The sequence below is a fragment of the Excalfactoria chinensis genome, chromosome 1, assembly GCF_039878825.1.
Source record: "Excalfactoria chinensis isolate bCotChi1 chromosome 1, bCotChi1.hap2, whole genome shotgun sequence".
In the NCBI taxonomy this organism is placed as follows: Eukaryota; Metazoa; Chordata; class Aves; order Galliformes; family Phasianidae; genus Excalfactoria; species Excalfactoria chinensis.
Window position 1 is genome coordinate 163,026,386 of NC_092825.1, and position 20,721 is coordinate 163,047,106.

General features: G+C 41.8%; 1 protein-coding gene across 4 annotated transcripts in view; it reads left to right on the forward strand.

Annotated features, from left to right (window-relative positions):
* Positions 1-20,721, forward strand: part of STARD13 (StAR related lipid transfer domain containing 13) — a 281,949-nt gene that overhangs the window by 190,970 nt on the left and 70,258 nt on the right. Inside the window, exon 1 of one of the 4 annotated variants that reach the window (XM_072361576.1) lies at positions 15,287-15,507. The exons of the other annotated variants lie outside the window; for them this stretch is intronic. The gene's annotated coding sequence lies outside the window, so the exon portion shown is untranslated. Of the gene's footprint in view, positions 1-15,286; positions 15,508-20,721 lie in introns of those variants that run through there. 4 annotated transcript variants of the gene reach the window in all.

Genomic DNA, 20,721 nt, shown 5'->3' on the forward strand with positions numbered 1-20,721 from the left:
CAACGATCATATAGTTTCAACCCCCTGATATGTGCAGGGTCACCAGCCACCAGACCAGGCTGCCCAGAGCCACATTCAGCCTGGCCTTGAATGCCTCCAGGGATGGGGCATCCACAGCCTCCTTGGGCAACCTGTTCCAGTGCATCACCACCCTCTGTGTAAAAAACTTCCTCCTGAGTCTAATGAGCATATGACAAGCATATCCTCGGAAATTTAAATTCTATCTTGCCTGGAAGTGCAAATCCACATACCCACAGGTGACATGAGGGTTTTTTTAGGAGCAGACAGGGAAAGGAACATTAAATAAAAAATAGCATTGCAGGAGCTTCATTGATTTCTCAGAAAAAGATGGTACTCATACAGTATTAAGGTGATTCCATCCCACAGGGGGAGTGCAGTAAGAGAGCTCTTATGGGTCAACAGCCAATATGGAGTAGTCAGTATGTTCATAGAAATACTAGGTTAGGAACAGAGATGTGTAGGAGAGGAAACAGAAGCAGGCATTGCCAGAGATCTTCCTCAGCTTGCTGTTGTACCATGCATGGCTGTTTGGTTCCCTAATTGTTTCTACCTTCATTCCTTATTGGAACCACTGTCAATCCAGAGGGCACTGTGGCAGGGCTTGTTATGTTCAAAGTCCTGAGATGCTCAGAGGCTGAGGTGTAAATAAATATGACCTATGTCATTAATATGGAGAAAAAAGTGTACTATCACAAAAATGCATATTAAGTACTCAATACGGAAATGAATGTGTTGTCTACAGTCAGCTAAATCTTAGGATTTTACAACACAGTTTCAAAGGCCTCATGACTGAACACACCATCATGAGCTGCCTAGTTCACTTGTTCACTGCCAAAGCCAGATGACTACAGTCAAAATAAGTAGTACAGTACCAACATTGAGCAATGACAGGGCATTGCAAACCATGTTGAATGTGTGTATGTTCTGTTAGCCCTAGATCTAGAATGCAAGGGTCTGTCAGAATAAGTTGCATTGATCACCAGTCCTACCAAAACAACATCCCTTCCTCTGCTGAAATACAATGGGCATGCATTTTTTCCATCAGATTCTCTCCATCATTAGTGCTGTTGCAGCCTTTTGGTTGGTATTCAGAGCCTTCCTGCAGTTCAGAGTGCAATTCTCTTCTTATTCAAAGCTCAGTGAATTAGGTGTGTGCCAGCTCTCTCTGACAGCTGCCTTTGGGTCAGCACACAGAATTCAATACTTGTTTACCCATTTGCGAAGACTTGTAAATTGGCAGTCAGATTAACCTTAAACATCATTCACTATTCACAGCCCAGATGTAATCAGCTAGAAAGCTGAGTATATTTGTCAGGTTTTGGAGGATGATTTCAGGGCCCTTGCAGGAGGTGGCTGACCATTTGGAATTCAATTGCAGGACACATGCACAAAGAGCAATGCAACAAAATTCTCAGCTTAAGCTTCCCTTCTTCCCCCTGATAGTTACATTCCTATTTGATTAAGAAAGTGAGGTAAGAAACAGAAAAGTAGGCTGAAAGGCATGTTATCTTATGGAAGGCCTTCCATTTGTATAGACCCACTATCACCTGTAACAGTAATAACTTGTATTTGCCCACAATCTGCATTAAAGAGTATTTCATACATACCTCTGTAAAGCTATTTTATAGGATCTTTACAAGCAGCGTGTGTATGGAAAGAATTCACAAGCTCTGGAATATGTCACAGATTAATTTGTTAAAGCAACATTTGTATAGCTATATGTAACTTCAGATCTCCATTTCCATTCTCACTAATATTGCTGCTACAGAGTTGCAGTGTCACGAGGAAGGATTAGCTTAATTCCTGGCTTTATTGACGATGCTAATATAATTATTTTATTAAGAACGTTATTATTTTAGCTTAGTTTTGACTGCTCTGAGTTATATGTACCAGCAAAAATAAGGGAATGAAACTGTGGAGTAAAGCCTCTGGCTCAGTTTAACAGTGACAACTTCATCTGAGTTTAAGCCACTTTCTATAGGATTCAAATCTAAGCCAAGCTCTGTGGCTATGTAGGATTTCTTTTTATGAATTTGGTATCAATTTGTCATTTGCAGCAGTCCTGTAAGTCTAGATGATTTAAGGTTCATTCACTGTGAGAACTGACCATCTGCTCTCAATAACTGAATTCACTTCCAGTATTAACAAACCGTTTCTGTGTTCTTGCATGTCTCTACAATGCCTCAAGCAACTGTTCTTTCTTTAAATGGTAAAGTCAGGGCAGCTGTGGGATTCACAAGACATTGGTGCTTGTCTCTTGCTGCACTTCTGGCAGCAAACCGCAAAGTGCAAATAACCTTTCTAACTGCCTAATAACTGCAAACCTATTAAATGTGACTTCTGTGACACCAGACAAAAAAAACCAAAAGATTAAAGAGTATGTGAACACCTGTAGCTGCTCTCAGGGCTGCCCATTAAGTGGAGCATGTTATAAGTTAGTATGAGATAACAATTTTGCTTCTCCTAGAGTGTCAGTCAGAGAAGCTTTGTGATGCCCAGCAGAGTTTGGGCTGGAAACAGAGGACAGAGACATCTGCCTCCAACAATCCCTCTGCTGCACTTCAGAGTTTATCACCAGCTCCTTGAAAAGGTGGGATGCAAAAGACAAAATCTCCATCCATGCTGAGCTGTCCAAGTTGTATATTTAGGTACAAACTACTTCATCACTGTTGGTTTTTTTTGCAAAACAGCTGTCTGAGCAAAAGAAGTTTCACTTTGTGCATAATACCTTAATATTTTGAGGTATCTACACGCAAACCAGAAGAGACTTAAATCCACAGTTCCCAAATCTTTATATATTCTATATACATATATATAGAATGTTAGGCCGCAAGGTTGCCAAATACTTCTTCAAAGAAGCGAAATAAGTGAACATTTTCACTAAGGCCATTGGTTCTCATTGGACTGCCTTGAAATTTCATTTTACGAATAGTGTGACATAGTTTTGTTGTTTAATGATCTATTGAAAAAGCATGGAAAACATCACAGAGTTTTCAGAAGATACAAAAGTATTCAATTAGTCCAGACAGCAGAAGATAAAAAGACTTAAATGGGCCATAATTAAGCTGGGTTTGTGAACAGCACAATGACAGGTGAAACTGAGTGTTGCTGAAAGTAGGGCAATCAATAACTGCAAAGAATAATCTGATCTACATTGACCCTTTGTCAGTTCCTCGATAACCTGCAACAAATTATGTTTCCAAGAACACATTTAACTCTGATTTTCAGTGCTGAGCTTTGCAGGAGCCATGTTCTTTTGCTTTCCATATTGAAGCCCTGTTTTTATACTTTCTCATTACAGCACAGCTCTTCTGCAGCTGCTCTCATTTCCAATTTTTCGACATGTCTTCCGTGTCACTCACTCACTTACTCAGGGTATGATGTGTCCCCCCCAGTGTGCTGGTTCACTCTTGGCCAGAGGGTCCTGAGCCATTTTCCTGTTTGCCTCCAGCCTGCCTTGTGATGACAGTCCTGCCTCTCTCTGAGCCTCCCACCTTCACTGTGCTGATCCAGTTGAGTCTCTTCTCCCCTCACATTTCTCTCACATCAACAGACATTTTCAGGTTTCTTCCCAGCATGTCAAGCCTTCTTCCCAGTGTTTCTGTCCACGCCTGTTTGTTGCTTTAGTTCTCCAGCAAATTCCCCTTGTTAAATCCCACTCACACTTGACATCCTTCTTGTTGACAGCTGTTGCCTGCCAGACTCTGTTGCAGTTGTGAAGGATACTCAAAAGGAAGAATGTATTTTAAAAGAGGCCCATTAACTTTGACTACTCATTGTTTACACTGGGCTTGTCAAGAAGAAGCAGCCACCCGCCATTCAGCTGCCCCACACGCTCCTCCCTGGCCTGCTCCAGCAGGGCCTCCGTGAATCTCCTGTTCCACATGAGAACAGCTGATTGCCCCCACTGGGCTGCCAGGGATGGGAAAGGTTTAGAGATTTTAATGCTCACAGGTTTTTTAGGTTTCAGTGTGTTTTCCATTTCTCATTTCCTTTTTATTCGGTTCTGGTAATCTGGGTCAGGAAAGACGTAAGTGCTTCACGGCCTCTAGTGGGCAACAGCCAGAGCTGCAGGAGTTTCCAGCCAGTAAATAAATCTATGGAAAACTTCATTTTAGCCAGTGTACGATTTCTCTGGTTTCCTGTGGTACCAAGACATACGAAAACACTCTGTGCAGTCTGTCTCTGCTTCCTGCCCTCAGCAACTTTGGGGCCTGTTGTCTGATTTCACCTAGGTTTGGTTGAAGTTGCTGAGGTCTGAAAAGCTGTTCCTTGGAGTTTTATGGTGATAGATGTGCTTGAGTTGAGGATAAACTTCTGTCACTCTTTCTAGAACAAAGGTTGCTATTACGATGCATCTTCACACAGTGCAAGATATTAAAATACCAGCACAGGAAAGAAGTTACACATACAAAAAAGAGCGGCTCAGAAAACCTCTGTGAATCAGGCTGGATTGTTCATATGCTGCTGTAAGTCCCGTCCCTTCATTATGCTTGATAATTTGGTTGATGTAGTCTCAAAGAACATGATGTCTCTTCCATGGCGCTGCCAGGGAATGGAGATGGAAAATGATTCAGGGTGCTGGTACTGCTCATATCATTCATATCATACTGCCGTTTTCATCATTTATGAGTCTGTAGGGATGCTTCAAAAAACCCACAGTTCATAATTTATTTATTTTTTGCTTCTGCTTGCTCATTCAGACTTCTCTAAAAGTAGTATTTAAACTATGACAAATACAAATGAAACTCATAGGTAGACTTCTATTCAAAGTTCATGCAAGCTGTTCCCGCGTGATAAGAACACCAGCGTGCATTTTCCTTTAACTGTGGATCTGTATGAGGAAAATCCTTTAAGTTTCGTAAAAAAAAGAAGAACTTTCCTGAAAAGTGGTTTTACATGACACCTTTTCTTTGTGTTTTTGCTTGGCTGTAATTAAGTGGAGAGAAGAAAACACAGCAGAACTATAGTAGGCTCGCTTTGGGTTAATCCAAGAAAATAGGCAGTCTTTGGAGTGAGCAAGGGGAAAGCATATGGTCTCCTTTGGCATCTGCATCTCTTACTGTAGCATTTCATTTTTCCTTTAAGAACTCTTTTTCAAGTCAGATGTTGGATGCTTTGGTTTACTTAGAGCATCTGAAAATACTGTTTAAACATTTTGAATGGTTTTAGATTGAAGTTATAGTAGGATGATCTCAGAGTGTCCCTGAAGTGGTATCTTATTGTAAAGACTTATTTTTCATCTGTTGCAAGCACTTTAAATGACAAAGTTACTGATAATGACTTTCCTGAGTTCCTACTATGAATGCCAAGCCTGCAAAGAAATGACTCACAGTGAACCATGCAGCATTGTTCTCGGGTGCATAGTATCTTGAGAAGGATTTTTTTCTGCCCTTTTTCCAAGAAAGGATGTTCGAGAACAAAACTGAAGTGTGGTCTTTTTGTGGCAGGATGTCTCTGTTGCCTTTTCCATGAGAGAACGACAAGATTGTTGTCAGCTTTTGGTCCACAAAAATGTGTGGGACTGTTAAAGGAGGTAATAGAATGATATGAATGGAATAAAATCTCATTGTCTCTGACTCTTCTGAAAAATTCCTTCTTTCTGTCTGATTGTGTTTTGGCTCTTCATTTCTATAACTAAGTAGTGTCTTCTGTTGGCTGCATCAGCTGTGATAGCCTCATGTGTCCTAGTAGCTTCCAAGATAATACATGTAAGCAAGATTCCTCAAGCAAGTCTTGCTTTGCAGGAAGCAACGTTGGAAGAATACATTCTTTTCTTTCCCCAGAGCTTCATAATGCACTGCCATTTTTTGTTTGATTTGTCTTTGTCCCCTCTGTAAGGCACTCCAAATGATCTGGAAGACAACAGTAACAGAAGTATGATTGGCAAAGCTTTTTGTGCATGTGTGTGCACTCATGCCCGTGATGAAAGAAAACAAATTTGTCAATAGCATAATTTACAGAAAAGCAAACTTTAGATCTTTGAGTTTCTGAAAGGTCACGGAGGCAACGTTTCATGCCTCGAGTATGTTGAATTTTGCTTAACAAGGGTGTTTTAAAAAAGAATTTTAAAAAAGAATGATGCTGTGAAGTAATCACAAACCGTATTCATTTGCTCTCTTCAATCAGTGTGAATATGGGAGAATCACAAACTCATTGGCACAGCTAGCACTGAGAATTTACATCCATTCTCATAAGTGCTTGTTCAAAATAAGCCTTTGATGTGTTGATTACAGCCTGTTAAGCTCCAAAGCAGTAGCTCAAATGAATTGTCATGTAAGCATTTTTTTTTTCTGCTGATGTTTGTGAGGATTGAGGTAGGACAGTATAGAAAAACTTTGCCTTTCTTTGTTGCTAAGATACAATCTTTACCTGTGATAAGTAACACTGTTCTGTTTTTCAACAAATTAAAATCTCAATCAATGCAGGATATTCTGCAACAGGTGAGGTAAGCCTTTTAGACTTGTTTGGAGGTGGTTTTCTGCAGGAAGGCCGCATACCTTATACAGCTATGGCTTGAGCACGTTGCCTTTTTGATAGAAATAAAAGAATGTTCTGAGACACTTTCTTTAAAGTTGAAGGCTGCCTCATTATAATTAATAAGAGACTCATAACAGGATGGCATCCTTGTGCAGAGTTCTACTTGTCTGCTAAGTATGATTATGAATTTTTGCACAGAAATGCAAGAGTTGAATTGCTGTAGGGTTTTTAAAGCCTGTCATACTTCACTCAGTGCTTTTTCTGCGAAGAGGCTTTCAGACATTGGAAGCATACTACAAATAATTAAAGCATTGCTTCATTTTGATGGTGTGCCTCTGCTTCAGAAATATACTTTGGTCAGACCTTAATAAAATTATAAACAGAAGCATGTAAATGTTGAGATGCTGCTGTCTTACTGCATCTACCTTGATACCTCAAGTTCAACAAGGCCGAGTATCGTGTCCTGCACTCTGGCCACAACAACTCCAGGCAGTGCTGCAGGCTTCAGGCAGAGTGGCTGGAAGACTGTGTAGAGGAAATGGAGATGGGGGTATTGGTCAACACCCAGATGAACATGAGCCAGCAGTGAGCCCAGGTGGCCGAGAAGGCCAGTGGCATCCTGTCTTGTATCAGAAGTAGGGTTGCCAGGAGGAACAGCATCCTTCTGTATTCAGCACTGGTGAGGCTGCACCTTGAGTACTGTGTTCAGTTTTGGTCTACTCACTACTCAAAAGACATCAAGGCCCTGAAGTTCGGAGGATAACTACAGAGCTGGTGAGGGGTCTGGAGCCTTATGTGGAATGGCTGAGGGAACTGGGACTGTTTAGACTGGAGAGGAGGCTCAGAGGTGACCTTATTGCTCTCTAAAACTACCTGAAGGAATGCTGTAGTGAGGTGGGGTCAGCCTGTCCTATAACAGCAGTAGGATGAGAGGGAATGGCCTTAAGTTGTGCCAGGAGAGATTCTGGTTGGATGTTGGGAAATGCTTCTTTTAGAGAGTGATCAGGCTCTGGAATGGGTTGCCCAGGGATGTGGTGGAGTCACTGTATTTGAAAGTGTTCAAGAAATGTCTAGATGTTGTATTGAGGGAATACTGGTGATAGGTGGACAGTTGAACTGTATGATGTTTGAGGTCTTTTACAGCCTTGATGGTTCTATGATTCTATAATTCCATATCTTTTAAGCGGATTCAGATCTTGTGTGCTCAGAAACAGACTGTTTGGAATTATAGTATACTTATCAGATAAATAACTTGAAGAAGTCATAGATCTAGCGTTGAGATTTCATGATGGAAAGTCTGTATTCAGGGCTGTAGCGCAGACAGTATGTTAATGACAGCTCCTGTAAGGTATGGAAGAAATTTCACCGTGGGCTGCGATCATACCTGATTTCAAAGATGCAGGCATTCAAGCTAGAACAGCGTTTGGAATGAGGCCCTTGAAGTATTTAGAAGTACAGGATGTTTTCTTGGTGATTTACTGCTCTCCAAGTCAACTATAATCTAGCACTTGGCTGGGTATTTAGGGAAGGCTCTGTTTCCATAGGTATTAGTGCTTGAAACCATTAAGTGTTCCACAGTTCTTTTACAAGAGCGGTAATTACATCCCGTCGGCAGAAATTTCTCCTGCTGTTTAATTTGGAAACCATATTCTTTTCTTCCAGCCTTTTATTGTTGTACGGCACTGCTGCAACCTACCAGTAGCTGCTACATTTTCTGCCCATGATGTCAGCACTCTGACCCTATCAGGATGATGTCTCTCAGGATGACATTTCAGATGCTAGTTTGCTTGTGACTCAAGTCATTTTAAGCTGTGCTTGACTTCAGAAATTTGACTTTTCCTTGCAGTAGCAGAAATAACTGTTGTAGTTCTTGTTTCACTGCAGGAGAGATCCTGAGTCAGCCGCTGAGCACATTGGGTCTTGAGACAAATGCTGATGCTGAACTTTTCTCTCTTACTTTGTCCTTTTCAAGCCTTTTATGTACAGAAGGACATTAGCACTCCAGATGATTATTGTCTGTTAGTGATGTTTTTAATTACTTATTTTCAGGACATTTTGCTGAGAACAAGATTTTTTTTCCTCCCCCGAAGCAATCCAGTGATTCACAATTTAATATAAACTTTTGTTAAAAGTTTGACTCATGCAACAATTCCAAGAATTTTTATTTCTGACCTCTTTGAAGCATTTGGTTGGACGACTGAAATATTTTGCCTTTGCTGTGCTTGAACTGAACCTCATGTTAAAGTAGGTTCATATTCTAAGTGCACTAAGTAATGTTTTGTGGCCCCTGGGTTTTTTCACAGACGTGTTGTCCCATAGACTTGTGTTATCAGGAGCAGATGTTGGGGCGTAGTACAGGGCAGTAGTGTTGGTCCTTGGGAAGGGAAATGCGAGGGCACAGGGCTTGCTGGAGTGTTTTATATTACTAGATAGGAGTCAGGGTGGGATTTATCACCCATTTTGACCCAAACCAAGCTGCTTTTGGCTCAACTCTGAGATGTGCCTGTTTGCAGCCAGGCAGGTGGATTATTGAACAGCCATTTGGTGGTGTGATGAGCAAATCAGGGAGATGCTGCTGGACTTCTTTATGTAGGACTCGACGTGTAGAGTTTTGAGTTGAAAAACATTTACGGTGGCTATTAAAGGGGACACATGACACAGAGATATGCCATGTAAACTATGAAGATTTTCCAGCAGGAGAAAGACACTGAGAAGCTACAATAGTACAAAGTACAAATAAGGTATATCTGTCTGAAAAATGAGTTAGGTAATCCATATTTTGATCCTGTAAAGAATGTATTTTATATAAAAATGCACAAGCATATGGCTTTCTCATCAAGTGGAGAAGGTACAACTGTCCTATTTTACATAAGCACTGAAATCATAAATCTGTGACAAATGGCTCAGGAACCCTTTGAAAAAAAGATGTCAGTCTTGGCTAAGAGCATGAAAACTGCCTATGACAGTTTTTCACACCCAATGTATTATCACTGCAATTTTCCAATCACTTTTTTCTTTTGATTTTGCCTTGAAATACCTATTTTGATGCAGAGCTTCAAATGCAATAACCTAGATACTGTTTTTCCTTTCCCCTGGCTCCCTGTCTTTTCTTGTTCAATGCGTATCAGTGTTATCTATGGATATACTCTCTCATATCTGTAGCTTTTCAGAATTTCATAATCTTCAGGAAAAAAATATGAGTGTGTTTGTAGGAGAAACTTGAACTCTGATGAACATGATTTTTATTTTATTTGAAAGCAAAATGTTCCTGGGTTCGGGATTGCAGAGACCAGTTGTAAATGGAGGACGTTTTGCAAGAGCCACAGGCGGGAGACAGTGTTCTCTGATGTTGGGATTAAGACTAGTGCAGAAGGGAAAGGGCGTCTTTGACTTGGCTTGGGTTGGAAGGGACCTCAAGGATCATCAAGCTCCAATTCCCCTGCCTCAGGTAGGGCCACCAGCCTCCACATTTAATATCAGACCATGGGCGTCTCACCTTCTGTCTGTCCAGGCCTGTGCTGAGTGAAAAGGAATTGTCTTGGGCTGCATATAAAATATATAATATAGTTCATGTATACTAGTAACAAAACTTATTTGTTTATTTATTTATTTATGATTAGAGCGTAAAAAAGAGAGAAGAAAAAAACCATTAAGTCATGTCTTTTAATGTCATCAAAGAAACCATTTTTTCAGTGACATGTTTGTTTTCAGTACCCCTAACAAAAACAGCAAATTGAGCCATATCTAAAGGTTTGATACCTTCATGTATCACCAAAACATAAGGTTTGAAAGTAGCAACTTTACTCTGCAATTGTTTCTTCAGCGTGCCCGGCCATATCCTGTTGAGACACACTGGTTTTAGAAAAATGTGTATTAAACAAGATAAATCACATGCATTCCAAACACTGCTTAATAAACTCAGCATCAGTAGATGGTTTGGATGTTTCTTCCGTCATATTTGCTACCACATAACTAGCTTTTATAAGCCTGTTTGAGTTGGAACTTTAAATATATATACATTGTCGATATGACAGACTTTTTTCCTCTATTTTATCTTTACAACATTTTCTTTGAAATACATAGAATTTGGCAGCATCTTTTAGCATATGTTGTCTTTTCAGTTATTATCTTGGAAAACTGACATGATTCCCTTGGAAATTAAGCACAGAGCCATTTTATTTGTCTGGACACAAAAATACTCATCTGTCCATGTTTTTGTTGAACCCTTCATGCATGATTTTTCTTTTTTTTTTTCGGTGCTGTTTTCTTTCAAGACTACATTACTACTTCTCTGAAAGAGTGGTCAGGCGCTGGAATGGGCTGCCCAGGGAGGTGGTGGAGTCACCGACCCTGGAGGTGTTCAAGGAATGTTTAGACGTTGTGTTGAGGGACATGGTTTAGTGAGAACTGTTGGTGATGGGTGGATGGTTGGACTGGATGATATTGTAGATCTTTTCCAACCTTGGTGACTCTGTGATTCTGTGATTAGGTAGGTACTGTTCATTGCAGAGGAGTTGGACTGGATGACCTTTAATGATCCCTTCCAACTCTAAGGATTCTGTGATTCTGTTCTATGATTCTATGAAATATTCTTGGCCATCACTATGTTTTACACACCAAGTGGCACAAGCACACGCTACATGTTATACATGTGGGTTTCAATTCAGTTGTGTGTGTATGGTGGACATGAGAGTTAGAGCTGCTTTGTACCATCTCTGTGTCCCATTTTAAGCCCATACAGTCCTGATGGCACACCAGTGTGTGGCTGTTGCTGAGCAATGGGTTCATGCTTGTGGCCAGGCTGGGCCGGGCCACTTGGTGGGGAGGAGCTGCTGCTATGATGATGCAGAGCAGGGGGCAGCCACAGTATGAGCCTGGCCAGGCTGCATGCAGCACACGGGCCACCAGGTTGGATATTCCTGCCCTAGACATTGCCTGTCCTGGTGACACAGAAAACTTCAGATTTTCTGCCAGCATCCTCCAGGGTTATTTCAGGAGGAGCTATAATAAAGGACAGAGGGGAGCTGACTAACGGTAGGGCAAAGAGAAGCACTGGCTGCCTGTGTTCTCTGAGGGCAGCCTGGCTGGCAGCTACAGGGTGGTTATCAGCTGCGTGGAGGTGTGACTATGAGACAGCATCAGGAAATACCTGCTGTAGTCTGGGAGGCTGGCAGTTGAGAGCGGTGAAGAACAAAGGCCTACGTGTGCTTGCAGATTAGCGGCTAATGGCAAGTCAATCACTAATGGAGCCTAACAAGGCAGCCCGCCACTGGCCTTACTACCAGTTTATTTCCACTGGAGGCCATGAGTCCCAGCTGCAGCACAGCACTCAGTTCCCTTTCCCCATGACCCAGTGCTGTTCAGCTCATATTGGTGCATTTGGAAAAGCTATTAGAAGGGAAACAGCTCACTGAAGGCGACTACAGCAGTGTCTGTGCTTCAGTCTCCTGTCCATGGGTAGAGGCCACTCTCCCAGCCTGGAGCTGTAGGCTGAACACCAAAGATGGATACCAGCCTTTGAGCTGGAGGGCAGTGCTGGCTGGGGAACAAGGTGTGTAGCTCTACCCTGAAGACGTTTCAGCTCAGAATGGGTTTCTCAACTACCTGAAAAGCAAAGCAGGGAGGAGATACCTGTCAGGAGCTGAGCAAGCTGGCGCAAGGTGAGTCTTAGTCTCCTTGCAGGCTGAGCTTGGTCACCCTTCCAGCAGTGTCCTAGTACCTCTTGTTTCTTCTCAGGAGGCTCATAATCATTTTACTGCATTATAAGTAAATACATCGTAAAGTCAGAGTGCCTTTGAACTATTAAAACTTTCCCACCTGACTGCCTTGTAGTAGATGGTTCAGTGCATTAAATGTACTCAGCCTCCAAGAGTAATCCAGGGACAAGCAGGCATAGCTGCCCTCATTGCTCTGAGAAAACAGATCTCTTCTGTTTACAAATTGCCTAGAACGAAAATGGCAAATAACGTATTTCTCCTCCTTCCTTCCAGCAAAGTTGTAGGGATCTGAAACCGTGAACTTGGGGTTTCAGAAGGCCAAAGGACTTGGTCTTGAGATCTCCTGAGGTCCTTTTCCAGCCTCATTTACCCCAGGGCCCTGTGATTTCATGATTCAGCTTTCTAAAAACAAATCAGGAAAGATTTTCACCGGAGCTGTGGAGCTCTGTAGTTGCTCCTTCTGCTTGATTTTATCATAGGGGCTGTGAGCACTGAGTGCCTTTGTATGGACATCTAATTCTTCACAGAGGAACTCTTTCTGTTAAAGATTTTCCTCTGATAGAAGCCGACTCAACAAAAAGTAGGTTTATGGTTCTTCTGGTGTCAACAGAGGGAGAGACTGTAGGTAAGTTGGTCCAAATGAAGATCTGTCTCACAATACATCTTAACCAGCAGAAAGCTCAGTGAAGTCTGATCTGGTGGCCAGTCTCTACAGATCTCATGACTAACTCAAGGAGAGGGGGAAGTGTCTGTGAACAGTGGCAGGAGGGGCATTCCTGCTGTCCTTCATCCCTGGGACCACCAAACTGTCTGAAACCAAACCCTGTAGCATGTTTTTTTCATGTTATTCAGGTGATGGTCTTTGTGCTGTGAGCATTACTCCAGGCAGTAGACAAGTCCTTGGAGGATTCTCATCCTGGATTTATGTAGTGCATGTTGCACTGTGGTGCAAGGCTTTAATTGCCTCTTATAGTATTTGCTAGAGATTCAAACTTCTGTTGTTATTCAAATGGCTACGTACTACTGATTGGTCTCATTTATGGATTTTCAAGTACATTTTAAAGGTCAAACAAGTAATTTTAATCAGTCCTGTGTGTTTTGATAACTGATAAGTATTGAATGTACAGCAGCACGTGGAAAGCATGATGAATTATGTTCGCCCTTACATATTTGTATCGGGCACAGGGATGGTGCTTTTCCCTGCTCCTTTCACACTCCATCATCCCCACTACTGACAAATCTGAGCCACAGCTGCTTGGATGAAGGCCCAGGACCCACGTCGTGTGGCTGCTAATTAAGAGAGCAGTAGCTCCATCAGAGCCATGCTGCCCTCAGCTAAGAGCACTGTTGACTACTTAATCTGCATGACTTTCTTTTAGGACTCCTAGCTATTAACTGGGAATCTGTCTGTTGTGATTGTTCTCACATTCTTATGTGGAGGTTATAGAGAGCTTTCAGATTGCAAGTGGCCATCCTCAGTGACTGCCTGCAAAAATTTTTAGCAAAGAAGTTGAACATATTTTTCTATTTCCACAAGTTGCTGTCACAGCCTAGGAGCGTGTTTTGAACGCAAATGCTGTACTATCAGCCTCTGCAATGAGAACTGAAGGACCAACTGCATCTCTTAATGGGAGTGGTGGTACACACAGGGGTGGGAGGCAAGGCTGATCAGCATGGGCACTGAATAGATGAGACTGTTCAGCATAGAAACAAAAGAGGATTAAATGGGTTATGATAGAAGCCTGTGATGTCATCTACCATGTGGAAAAACAGAACTTGTAAGAACTGTGGGGCATGTAATGAAATGGTTAGTGAGTAGGTGTAAGTAGGCAGAAGTACTTTTTCTGTGCTTTTCCGCTATATTTTTAGAACATGCTATGAATGGGCACAATCAGCTTCAATAAGGGCTGGGTTCATTCACAGAACATGGGTCTGCTGTGAGTACTGAGCACTGTAGTCCAGCTCCAGCATCTGTCTGGTGAAATCCATCCATCCCTGACTGCTGGAAGCAGAGGCATAGCTGGGGGAAAGCCCCTCCTGGCACGCCGTTAGGCATTTTTCCATACGCTGGTGTGCAAATGGAACTGAAGGGCTCCTTCTTCACATCTGAGACTGCCATCCTCAGCTCGTCTAGCCGTGGGCAGTGGTCAGGAGACCCTGTGTGCTACAAGGTCATAGTAGTTGTTGTTGGGAGACTTTTCATCTTCATTTGGGGGACAGAGAGCCTTTCAGACCCTTTCAGCCAGGGTGCGGCTCTTGCTCCAGAAAGAGCTGAGAGCTCCTGGGCTTTGCAGCCCATTCAGACTGGATCCAGATCTGCCCAGTAATTTTTAATTTCCACAGCACAGTTTCTTAAGAAGATCTGGAGGGTGGAGGATTAAAACAATTTGCAGTTTACAGAAGCAGCTTTGTTTTGCTCTGCTCATGGGAACAAAGTTCGCGGTGCTATTTTTATGGTACCACCTTGCTTTTATACTCTACGCTTTGTTAAACATGATAATGAGTTCAGTGCTGTGTAGAGCATTCAGTGCCGTGCAGAAAATAAAAGTATTTCCTGCTCACACTTCAAAAGAACTGGTGTGGTAAAAGCTCTTTCAAGCTAAGGGCTGCTAGCCTAAACAGTGTGTATTCGGGGTTAGCCTGTCAAAAGCCCTATACTGTAAATGTAAATTTATCTTTGTAAGAATGACAAGCTCCTGTTCAAAGCAAAACATTATATGAAACAGTTCACCGAGGCAGTGTGTTTTACTATATTTCCCCCTCTGGAACAGAGAGGAGTTTTGTGTTACATTAGTCAGCTTCTGAGCCCTGAAGGTCACAATTATCTGGCCACTATTTTTCAGTATTAGTGATTTTAGTACATGATTAACTTTCATGTGTGCATCATTAAGATGAAGAATTGTTTTTGAAGTTTCAAATAGAGCAGCAGGTCTTAGCTGTAGTATTTGCCATACTTGCTCAGCCGCTATTAAAAGGGATGATTTATAGAAAATCCAGCTGTGAGTTTTCGTTTCTTCAAGAGTGGGAGGCGGGACTAGAAGCCAACCTAAAACCAAGCAGAGCATTGATCAGAGTAGAAATGATGTAGAGCACAGCTCCACAGACAACAGCTAAGCCTGGTGGAAGTATTAGCTGGCAGAGATAAGGAGGCGGAAGCAGCGCTCAGTGACAGAGGAGCCATCTGTCAGAAACTGGGAATCACATTTCAAGAAAGCAGAAAATGAAGTACAGAAGAAAGTGATTTTGGTTCAAAGGTGCAGTGAAGCCTAAGGATATCTACCTGCAGACAGTAAGTTTCTACACTGTGGCAGTAATGTTTGATGCAGCAGCTAGTAGTGTTTGGAAGGGCTTGACAGCTTTGTAAACAAATTTGAGGTTGTCCTTTATAAAATAGCTTTTGCTTAAAGTTCTTATTGATTTTTAAGATGTAAATAAGCTTATCTGTTTGAGGTGGCTTGTTTAAAAACTTGTAAACTAACTTTAAAACTGCTGGTGTCCATCAGTTGAGAGGCTGCTTTTATTTAATAAGATCATCTCCTCTCGAGGATAAGATTTGTTCCTCACCCTTCTGAAAAATATCGTAGAAGAAAGACTGCCTTGGCCCCAGTCGTGAGGTGAAGAAGGGTAGGCAGGAGTATTCTTTCTGGAAAGGAGAAAGGAGTTCCCACCCAAATAGATCTGAACTAACTGGAACTGCGGCATATAAACACCCTGGGGCTATATTCTCCCCCTGCTTACGCTGATGTAAGGCAAGTTTAAGTCTACTGCAGTTAATAAAATTACTTGTGATTTAATTAAGGATAGAATTTGCTCGCACATTTCTTAATGATGAAAAAGCCCCATGGTTCTTTCCAAGGTGCATTTAGTGTTAACAGATTATTAAGGACTTGCTTTAAAATACTTTTATGATAAATGAATTGTAAACTCACATTGTGATGCATCTTTTTCATGTATTTGTATCCTTCATTGAAACAAGCACCAAAGCCAGCACGAGATTGTAAGCAATCCTTTTATTTTTTGTTAGCAAGTTCTCAGATAAGGTTTGCACTGCTCGTTGTTTCACGTTCTTTTCATTCAGTGGTTGTTTTGGGGGTGATAGGGTTTAATCCCGAAGGGTCTGTAAGGCTCCAGTTGGAAGTGAGAAGACAATGCTAGCTGTAGCAGATAGCGTGAAAGTCCTGTGCGAGACCTCAGGCTGCGCTTTTAGCAATGAAGCAGTCGTCTTGCAAACTGTACTGAAACAAATACTCCTGTTGCAGTGATTTCAGTGTGCTGGTTGCTCCATGCTAGAAGCAGAAGCTTTGGCTGTTGTCTGAGGGGAAAAAAAAAAAAAAAAAAAGGAAAAAAAAAAAAAACCCGCTCACTATTATGGCCCAATATGGATGACAAAACACTGTAGCATGTGTGGGAAAATGGCTGCGGTCCAATGTCTGGAACCGTTTATCTTCTGGTAGAGTCTGGAAGATGACTGTTTTATGTATTTTACAGAAATCCCTGCTGATTGATTTCATTTACTTTAGGGGGAGGGGGCATGGTGACTGATGGTGGGGACAACTGGAAGAAAAAAAGAGCGCATGGATTCTTTGCATTATCCTGACATCCTGTTCTGGTTAGGGCTGCTGGCACCTTTAAAGGAGACCGGACCATTGTGGACACCCCCATACTTCACGCTGCTGTTTTTCCTTCTGTTCACAGTTAGAGTTTTGCTTCTTGTTCCTGGGTCTCAGTGAGTGAAAAGCTGCAGGCTGTGCTTACCACCATCCCCTCCACTGGCATTGCCCTTCTCCTGACAGCATTGGGTACATTTGGGGAATTACTTGCATACAGGTCTCTGTAGGCTGACAGTTGTCTGGCCAACAGTGGGCAGTGTTATTGAAGATGGAGGAAAGAATCTGTGAGCAAAACTGAAGATTTCCTGTCAGTGGGGAAATGTTTGTTTTCAGCATGCAGGGCTCGCTGAAGAAGCTCATCCTACTTTGGCACATGACTTCTGTACGCTAGGATTATGACACAGTTTGTTGTTAAAATAAGCACAGTTTTTCTTCTTTTTTTTACTCTTTTTTTTTTTTATTTAAATTTTTTAATTAAGAGATAGAACTGAAGTATGCTGTACAGTTTTGTCTTTACCTTATTGCTGTTTTTCTGTGTGATCTGTCTGCCTGTCAGCCAAGGCGTTTGCCTTCAACTCAATTAGTCACACATCATGGCATGACAGTCACTGTGCTTCGTATATGCCAGGCATATCTACAGACATTCACTTTCACGCTGCAAGAAATTCATGCCAGTGTTTTAGTATAAAGAAACAAGACAGGGAGGTAATGTTTACTGGTCAGTACACTGCTACTGTATTGAAGACAAACAAAAATGGAAGGAAAACAGATTTTTCAGTTGACACTATGACTTCATTTTACACTCAGCAATCTCTTCACAGGGCCTTCTACTGATGGCTACCGTGCTGTGTTCGCTGCTGGGTCACACAGCAGAGCTGGAGAAAAGGAATGATACTGTCTCCATCCCATCACATCAAGTTTCCCATACATACCACTCAGTACAATCAAGACATTCTTCACTGACAGAGCAGGGAAGAAAGAAAGAAAGAAAAAAATCATATCTCACCCCAAGAGCTAAGGAAGCTTCACTTATAGATGAAATGTTTTCATCTGATTGATAGGAATCGTTAATCTCGGTGCTTAAACAGTGTCCCAGGAATACACCCAGCATCACCTTCCCTCTAAACACTGTCTTGTGTTGATGTCTTATGAAGTTTTTCAGCATGGTCATCAGGCAGTCTTGAGGTGTGCTCATTTGCCGTGTGTGTTTGTTAGGGATGTGCTTACAGATATCAGACTTCTCTTAACTGCTCGCATGTTGACCTCTGATTTGTAAGTTTACCGGAATTTAGGTTCATCTTAACCTTTTCTACTTTGTTTTTGTTTGTTGTTTTTTTTTTTTTCAACCATTACATCTTAGAATCATGGAATGACTTGGGTTGCCAGGTTGCAAAAAGTACATTTTGGTTGTACTTTTACAGAACATCTTTTTATTAGAAGCCTCTCAGAGGGCTAGACACTTTTGGTCTTGACCAAATGCATTTGATTCTTTCCTGGTTTTGATAGATCTAATCAAGGGAGTCAGTTGTTGAGGGGCTGATAGTTTGAGTTTGGGGTGAAGCTACCAATCCTTTTCTTTTTGGTGTGCTCATGAGCTGCCCTATGACAGAGCAAATCTGGTGCTCCTGTGACTTCTTCAGATCTGCCATTATTATGGAGTCCCCAAGGGAGAGCACCTTCTTCAATGAGAAGACTCTTACTGAAGTAGTGCTAGAAAACGAATCCAGTATAAGCATGTGGTATATTGTTAATAAAACCCTATTAGATCTCTCTTTTCTCTCTAAGCTCGTTAGCTAAGACGTTCCATTTTATCTACTCACTTCCTGTTCTAGAGAAGCTGCATCTGATGTGAACTTATATCTTTCTTACTTCAATCATGCATTTGGCAGAAGGGAAAAAAAGTACATGCAAACTTGTTTTCTCATCCATTAGGACTGCAGTTGCCAAGTAGTTCAGAGCCGGTTAGGAGACTGCCAGCCCTTGTCTCTTCCTCTTCTGTAGAGGTTTGTAGAGCTGTAAATCACAGTATGTGTTTAGGCCCAGCCACATCTGCTACTGCCCCTATGATCTTTGCACTTCGATTAGTCAGCTCATTAAGCTTCTTCCTTGCCTAGAAGCGTCCTTCATGTGTCTGCTGGAAAGGTGCCTTCCTGAGTAGGCTGCTTACATTGTCATTGAACCCTATGTCATTGAACCCTATCCCACTTTTTGATAAATTTCATCCTTTGTGCTTTGCAATATATCACAAGCATAGGGCAGGTTGTAGAACTACAGCTGTCTCTTGTTTTCTTATCAGATGAAACCAACATATTGTTAAAAAAAAAAAAATCAGGTTGTTGTTTGTTTGTTTGTTTGTTTGTTTTTTTAAGGGGAGCTCTGAAGGCTGTGGGACATTATAAAATATTTCTCTGAATGTCTGTGCAGGACATATGGCAACAGAAAGGCTGCTATGCACCAAATGAGGTTGGAGCGTGAGCCAACTGGAGGTGATGCACAAGTGATTTACGTATTCATACATATCTCTAACCTAGAATCACAGATTTTTGCTGTCCCATAAAAATGATGGCTTCATGTGACCCTTGAAAGCCTTCAGCATTAAGTGGCATTAGGTTGATGGCTTCTTTTTTTGTACCTTCAGTGAAAAAATATGTATAAATCAAGAAGGATTTCCTTGTAATGTACTCATAATCCTCGCGAGCAAAACTCCCACCCAAATCTAGTGATCAAGCATGGCTTCTTGAACTCAGTAGAAAGGTCACCTCTTGAAAAACATGGTGGTATAATAGTCAGGCCACCCAGACAATTGTTTTTGGCTAGGACATTGCTTTAATTAAGTGACTGCAAAGTTAAAATAATAATAGGATTCTTATTTAATCAGATAAAAGGCAGGGGAGCCTACATTCAACTCCTTTTCCATCCATGAGCACATCCAGATGATCTAAGATCAGTTGCTGTTTGAAGAACATTTTTGCATGGAGGGACAGACAGGATGGGCTGAGGTTGAGGCCTGAATGTTCTGGGGTTTGTGTATTTAAATCAAATCCTTAGCATTGTTTTGTTCCTTAATTACCTCTGGTTTGTTGATTTATTGATGCCTTTGAAAGTAAGTAGACTCTGTAATGCATAATTATACTGTGTCACGTAAAAGCTTCTATTGAATCTGTGCACATTATGCACAAAAGGAAAGAATTTACTGAGGGGACTTTAGTGGTGATGATCTTATTCATCAAGGTTAAAACAGAAGTAACTGTCATTTAAAGCTGCAGTTAAGTAACTTACTTGCAAATGACACTGAAGGTCATGTGAAAGCATTGGTTAGGGTTGTCTGAGTTCTTGAAATCTGCCTGAACAGCCAATGGTTTGGGCAGAAGGTGAATGGGAACCTGAAGTCTGAGGCTGGGACAACTTTAAAGAGTAGTGCTGGGAGCCTGAATTTACTGTTCTGCCTTCCATATTAGGGTGGCTTGGTTTGAAGGAATGGTTTAGTGAGCATGGTGGTGATGGGCTGATGGTTGGACTGTTATCTTAGTGGTCTTTTCCAACCTTAATGATTTTATGATTCTGTGACTTCAGGGGAAAAAATGGATTACTGTATGCTTTCACATTTTAGCAGGCTCTGAACAGGGATGAATTGTGAATTTCAGTCTTTTGTCAGCCATGAGTGTGACATCGTTGTCACACCTGGCTTAGTTTTTGGGAAACTTCTGGGGATTCTACCTTGGCTTGTATTGATGGGTGGTTACTGAGCATCCCATGCCCCACATGGCCACCTCCAGACTTTGCTTCATGGGGTACCCCATTTTCTCCAGTGGACACTGTCCTCGTGGCTTCCAACAGCTGCCCTCCTACTGCTGTTAGCTGCTGAGGACCCCAGAAAGCAGCTCTGCTTGTTT